The sequence below is a fragment of the Oryctolagus cuniculus genome, chromosome 3 (assembly GCF_051225735.1).
Source record: "Oryctolagus cuniculus isolate XC-2025 breed Fujian yellow rabbit chromosome 3, ASM5122573v1, whole genome shotgun sequence".
In the NCBI taxonomy this organism is placed as follows: Eukaryota; Metazoa; Chordata; class Mammalia; order Lagomorpha; family Leporidae; genus Oryctolagus; species Oryctolagus cuniculus.
Window position 1 is genome coordinate 167,426,901 of NC_142869.1, and position 6,149 is coordinate 167,433,049.

At 53.0% G+C, this 6,149-nt stretch overlaps 1 long non-coding RNA gene across 1 annotated transcript; it reads right to left on the reverse strand.

Moving 5' to 3' along the window:
* Positions 1-312: 312 nt before the first annotated feature.
* On the reverse strand, positions 313-2,355 carry LOC149127593 (uncharacterized). The gene is made up of 3 exons (XR_016231291.1): positions 2,177-2,355; positions 1,487-1,556; positions 313-785 (listed from the first exon to the last, which is right to left on the reverse strand). It is a non-coding gene; the product is annotated as an uncharacterized LOC149127593 (long non-coding RNA).
* Positions 2,356-6,149: the final 3,794 nt, after the last annotated feature.

Genomic DNA, 6,149 nt, shown 5'->3' on the forward strand with positions numbered 1-6,149 from the left:
TAATCACCGACTCCTGAGGTCATTTGTTTCTGCAGCAGATAACATCTCCAAGTCTTGTCTCCAGTGGTTTCTTTTCCAGGAATTCCAGGCCTGCCACACAAAGTAAATACCACCTGCTTGTCCTTCCCAGACCAACCAAGCCCACTTTTCCATCAGAAAGAATGAGGTATTGTGGACCAATCAGGAAGGCCATGGGCACCACTGCCCAACCAGGAACCTGGACGTGATCTGAAACGCCCCCTCATCCCAACTCCAATTCTTTAAAAAAAAAAAATTATTTGATAGGTAAAATTAGAGAGATAGAGAGAGAGAGAGAGAGAGAGAGAGGTCTCCCATCCGCTGGTTCACTCTCCAGTTGGCCGCAGTGGCTGGAGCTGTGCCGATCAGGAGCCAGGAGCTTCTTCTGGGTCTCCCACGGAGGTACAGGGGTCCAAGCACTTGGGCCATCTTCCATGGATGAATTGGAAATGGAACAGCCAGGACGCAAACCAGCGCCCATATGGGATGCTGGCATTGCAGGTGGTGGCTTTACCTGCCACCTCACAGCGCCAGCCCCTAAAACAGGCATTTCTAAAAAGCCAAGACATTTGCCCTCTGACCTGTAAGGTCCCCATCTGCGGCTCTGTTACTCAGAACTGACTCCGTCCTGTCCCTCAACATAGGCCCCTTCTGGACAGCTCTTTCCTCCCCGCTCAGCTCTCTGTGAGAGAAGAAATTCTTCCATCTGCTTTATTCGTGCGTGTCCTCCCACTGACGTTTCGCGGCGGCAGCAGGAGCTTGGATGCCTGCGCACAGAGAGGTACATCAGCTCTGGGAAGACCCACTGGTGGGCGTGGGCTCCCCAGCCTGCTCCTCTCGGTACCCAGTGCGGCTGCCTGGTACTCAGGCCCTTGATTTCACTTCAAGAAAGAATTCAGCAGTGAGCTGAAGAGTAGCAGATGGCCAGCAGCAAGTATTTTAATGGGAAAGCAATGACACACACCTCATAGCGTGGGGCCTACTCGGAGGGGAGGAGACCCACCTCTGAACTATTTTAACGTTATGTGGGTCATTTAATGAAAGGGGAGGTGCATTCTAATAAGGGGGAGGGGTATTCATGGCCTTTCCAGGAGGTAGGAGAGAATCTTCTAGAATCTAGCAGTTGCCCTTTTTTGCTCCTTATGTGGGCCCGTGTTTCCTGTTATGGTGGCTGATAGGTGTGTCACTTAGAACAGGAGTATATTATAATGAAGGTATTCTGAACCATAGGTTAATCTAGGTCAGTCTTGGCCTGGTCCAGACAGGGGCAAAGGGAACCAGACCCCATGCTGAAGGTCTTAAGACAGCAGAAAGGATCCCCAGGTGGCTGAGCTGCTCCCTGCAGTTCCCATCTCTTCCCCCATCAGAGAATCCCCTCCTTAATCTTAGGGGTGAGGAGGGGTGAGGCGCTGTCTTCTGTAACTTCTTCAGTGCCCTGTGTGGACTTGGCCCCACCCATCCTGGATACCTGATCCAGGACTTCCAGCAGTGGAGACGGTGAGGCAGGAGCTGAACGTCACTTTGACGAATTGCTGGATCTGGAGGGAACAAATGTAACAGTAAATTGAACAGACGTAGAAGAAAACTGGTAGCAACTTTAAAGCTATTCAGTGTCCCAGGAGAGGTAAAACCCCAGTGATGCCTGGAGGAGCAACTTTTCCCACTTGCCAGATAGCATTAGGGCCCCTTGTCCAAAGAAGTGTAGCCTTTTAGCAGATCATAAATTTCTTTCTTTTTTAAGTACATTGTTTCTTTTAAAAAATATTTATTTATTTGTTTAAGCAGTAGAGTTACAGAGAGAGAACTTTCATTCGCTGGTTCACTTCCCAGATGGCCGCAAATGCAGCACCGGCACACCGGGTTCTAGTCCCGGTCGGGGCACCGGATTCTGTCCCGGTTGCCCCTCTTCCAGGCCAGCTCTCTGCTGTGGCCAGGGAGTGCAGTGGAGGATGGCCCAAGTGCTTGGGCCCTGCACCCCATGGGAGACCAGGATAAACATCTGGCTCCTGCCTTCGGATCAGCGTGGTGCGCCAGCCGCGGCGGCCATTGGAGGGTGAACCAACCGCAAAAAAGGAAGACCTTTCTCTCTGTCTCTCTCTCTCACTGTCCACTCTACCTGTAAAAAAAAAAAAAAAAGTTGCTTCCAGGTAAGCAATACCTCCCCAAGGAGTGGCTAACACAGCGGCCACCCCTGTGCCTGCTAAGATCAGCCCCATGGCCCATTTCTTTCTGGCCAGACTTGGCGGCTCATGGACAGAGACACTCATTGGTGGGAGAAAGGGCCGCTGGACTCAGACCATGGTGTCTGCAGACTCTGCCCTATGTGGGCAGGGCACAGGTGTTGGGTTTAGAGTGTGGTTTTAGGGATTTTCAAGTGTCAGCATCTGCTTTACCCAGGTGAAAGTTGTTAGCTCTGCCGTTTGGTGATTTCTGCCACTTGTCAGGCCTAAGTAGGTCTCGGTAGGCCAGGGCTTGGTGGAAAAACCAAGGGAAAGCGCTCCCCCAGCAGGTGTCACGTGGCTGACTCCTTCCACCTGCAGGGCACCCATGAGTGTAGTTCGGGGTGCAATAGGGAAGGATTTGGCTCGGCTGTGACGGCTAAGGAAGCTTTCTCGATAGTTGTGAGGGCGGGCTCAGCGATTCCCTTGCTTGAAGGAAGATGTGGGGTACGAGAAGAGGCCGTGCACTTAGCAAACAGAAATGGGTGGTGGAGAAAGCGTAGTGGGGTTCAGAACTGCTGAGGGTGTGGGGCTCACAGACTCGTTCTTAGATCCTGAGGTGGGTGGTGTGGTGCCGCAGGCTGGGTCACTGCTTAGGCTACCCACACATCGCATACCGGAGGGCTGGTTCAAGTCCCAGCGACCCTGCTTCTCATCCAGTGTCTTGCCAGCACATCCTGGGAGGCAGAGAATGGCTCAGGTACGTGGGCCTCTGCCTATGTCAGAGACCAAGATGGAGTTCCTGGCTCCTGACTTCAGTCTGGCTGTTGGGGGCATCTGGAGAGTGAACTTGTGGCTGGAAGAGCTCTCTGTCTCTGTCCCTTCCTCTTTCTCTGTAACTTCTCCTTTCAAATAGATGAAAATAAATAAATAACTAGCCATTATCCTTCAGAACGGGTGAGTTAGAGGGGTTGGACAAAGCCTTATTAACCCACACTTGAAGAATTTTGAGATTATGGGTTGTAGCTCTTTTTTTGGGTTCAAGTCAGGTGAGAGATTGTCTTTTACAAGGGCATGAGATGGGGTCTCGGGTCTCGATGGGCTTGACAGCCTTTGCCCTTGTGGGTTTCCCAGTGTCCCCCCACTATAGTATGTTAGAGACCCAGCAAGGAGGTATCTTGGGGTGAGGGACCCCGCTCTTAACTCTTCCTTAAGAGACAGAAAAATAAGGGCACTGGCTTCTAGAACTTCGTTGACCTGACTATAGTATCTAGTTTGCTCAGTAGGTCTCTCCCCAGGAGGGGCACTGGGCGTTCTGGCACTGATGTGGAAACTACAAGAACATGGCAAGTCTGCCATTGTGCAGATTCAGGGGGAGTGTGGCTTCTTGTGCCAGGGTCAGAGGCCCAGGGTCCAGAGTGGTTGACCAGGACAACATAAGCCTCTGTGAGCCTAGGTGTCCCCAAGGTGGCAGGGAAGCCATGACCACAGTAGGAAGTCTGGCCTAGGGGCTGGGGTTGCCACACAACAGGTTAAACTCTCACTGTGATGCCAGCATCCCCAAAGCACTGCCAGTTCACATCCTGGCTGCTCTCTTTCCAACCCAGCTTCCTGCTGATGTGCGTGGAAAAGCAGCGGGTGATGGTCCAAGCGCTTGGGTCGCTGACACCCATGTGGGAGGCTTGGATAGAGCTGCTGGCTCCTGGCTTCAGCCTGGCTCACATCAGTCTTTGTGGCCATCAAGGGAGTGAACCAGCAAGATGGAAGAGCTCTCTCGGTCTCTCCCTGCCTTTCAAAGAAATAACCGCTCTCAAAGGGAGGAGGTCTCCTGGGCTTTGGTTCTGTGCCCCACGGCGAGGACGAGGAGTTGTTGAGTCTGGGGCTCTGATCATCACAGCTGGGGAGCCCCCTGGGGGAGTGGGATAGGCCTCCCAAGGGAAGAGGGGGTGGTGCAAGGTTGTTGAGATATGGTGGAGGAGGGCCCAGGAGGAGAAGACCATCAGAGGTCAGAGGTGAGAGAGAAATTGGTGGGGCAGTGGCCTCCTTGGAGAGGGCCCAGTAAAGATCACCTAAGATACCAGGCTCCAGGATAGAAGCAGGTTGATGTGCACCTGCGTCACCTGCTCAGTTTGCTGACACAGGACCATGAAGGTCTGAGCCTAGGGCACCCCCCCACATCTTCACTCCCTCTTACAACGCAGATCCAATTGGAGCAGTGTTACTGTTAGTGGACCTGTTTATCCTGGGGTGGAGGGAGTTCCTACTCTCTCAGGGGTGGGATTTTTTTTTTTTTGCTAAGGAGCATTTGAGTTTTGTGCACTACCATCTTTGCAAACACCACTGCACCTTGCAGGGGCTTCTCACTCTTTTTGCTTTAGAGAAACTCCTAGAAGGGTACAGAAAACCTCAGACACATAAATTACAGCCCCGGACCCTGGAGATAAATTCACACACATTGGATCTCCCAGCGGAGAAGCAAAAGGAAGAATCCGTGTGAGCCAGGAAGGCAGAGACAGACGTAGGAAAGGGAGGGGGTGGGGGAGTAATTGCCGGTCGGCCTTCAGCACGGCATGGACTGGCGTCCCCTGCACTGCTGTCAGGCAGTGGCTAGGACCACTTGAACCTGCGTGGTGTAGCGAGGGCCACAGAAGGCCCTGGAAATCTGATCTGGCTCTGCCGAGGCCACCACAGGCAATGTATCTATAGCAGGATGGTTCTAAGTTGAGGATCTTGTATGGCTTGTGAATGATGTTACAAGCATCCGAATGACCATTGTCAGAGAGTGGGCTCCCCAGGCAGAGTGCAAATTTGCACCGCCCCGTGACCTAGGGGAGTTGCAGTGCTTGGAGGGGAACCAGACTGGCTCACAGGGAGGTCACTGTTGGCCACAGACTCACGCATCCCAGAGGATCAGAGTGGAGCATCGTCCCCTGCCTCCCGCATCTCAGCTGGCACCCAAACTGAGACATCTGGGGGCCTCAGTGAGGTGAAGGGAAGCCTTGGCAGACAGATGGGCTCACTGGAAGAAGCATTGGATGAGGTGCACGTGCCTTGCTGGAGTCTGGCCTGCTCTCTCTCTCCTGGCTGGCTCGCCAATAAAGATGGCACTGGACGGTGATGGCTGCCAGTACCCAGGGTCCGACTTCCCGTCAAGAACCAAGTCCTAACTGAGTGGAAGGAGAGTGAACAGCAAGCAGCCAAGACTTTTACTGAGGAAGCAAAAATACACACTCCACAGAGCGGGGGCCACTCAAAAGAGAGTGACCCGTTAGCATTCTGTGGACTGTTTAGTGAAAGGAGAGGGACTGGCGCTGCAGCTCACTTGGCTAATCCTCTGCCTGCGGTGCCAGCACCCCGGGGTTCTAGTCCCAGTTGGGGCACTGGATTCTGTCCCGGTTGCCCCTCTTCCAGTCCAGCTGTCTGCTGTGGCCCGGGAGGGCAATGGAGGATGGTCCAAGTCCTTGGGCCCTGCACCCGCATGGGAGACTGGGAGGAAGCACCTGGCTCCTGGCTTCGGATCGGTGCTGCGCCGGCCATAGCGGCCATTAGGAGAGTGAACCTACGGAAGGAAGACCTTTCTCTCTGTCCCTCTCTCACTGTCTATAACTCTCTCTCTCTCTCTCTTTCTCTCTGCCTGTCCAAAAAAAAAAAAAAAAAAAAAAAAGAGGTACATTCCATAGAGGGAAGGTGCATTCTAACAGGACAAGGAATCTTTATGGATTTTGGGGAAGTAGATGGAGATTCTCTGTAATCCAGTAGCCACCCCTTTTTGTGCCTCCTATAGCCCGATGTTTCCCATCATGGCGGCTGGCAGGTGCATCCCTTAGCATGCTAATGTATTACTGTGAATGTACAATGAGCTGTAGGTCAATCTACTATGAGCCTGGTTCACACAGCAGGCTGTGTATCTGGAGCAAGGGGAACCAAACCCACATCCTGTAGGTCTCGCGATAACAGGAAGTACCCCCGGGG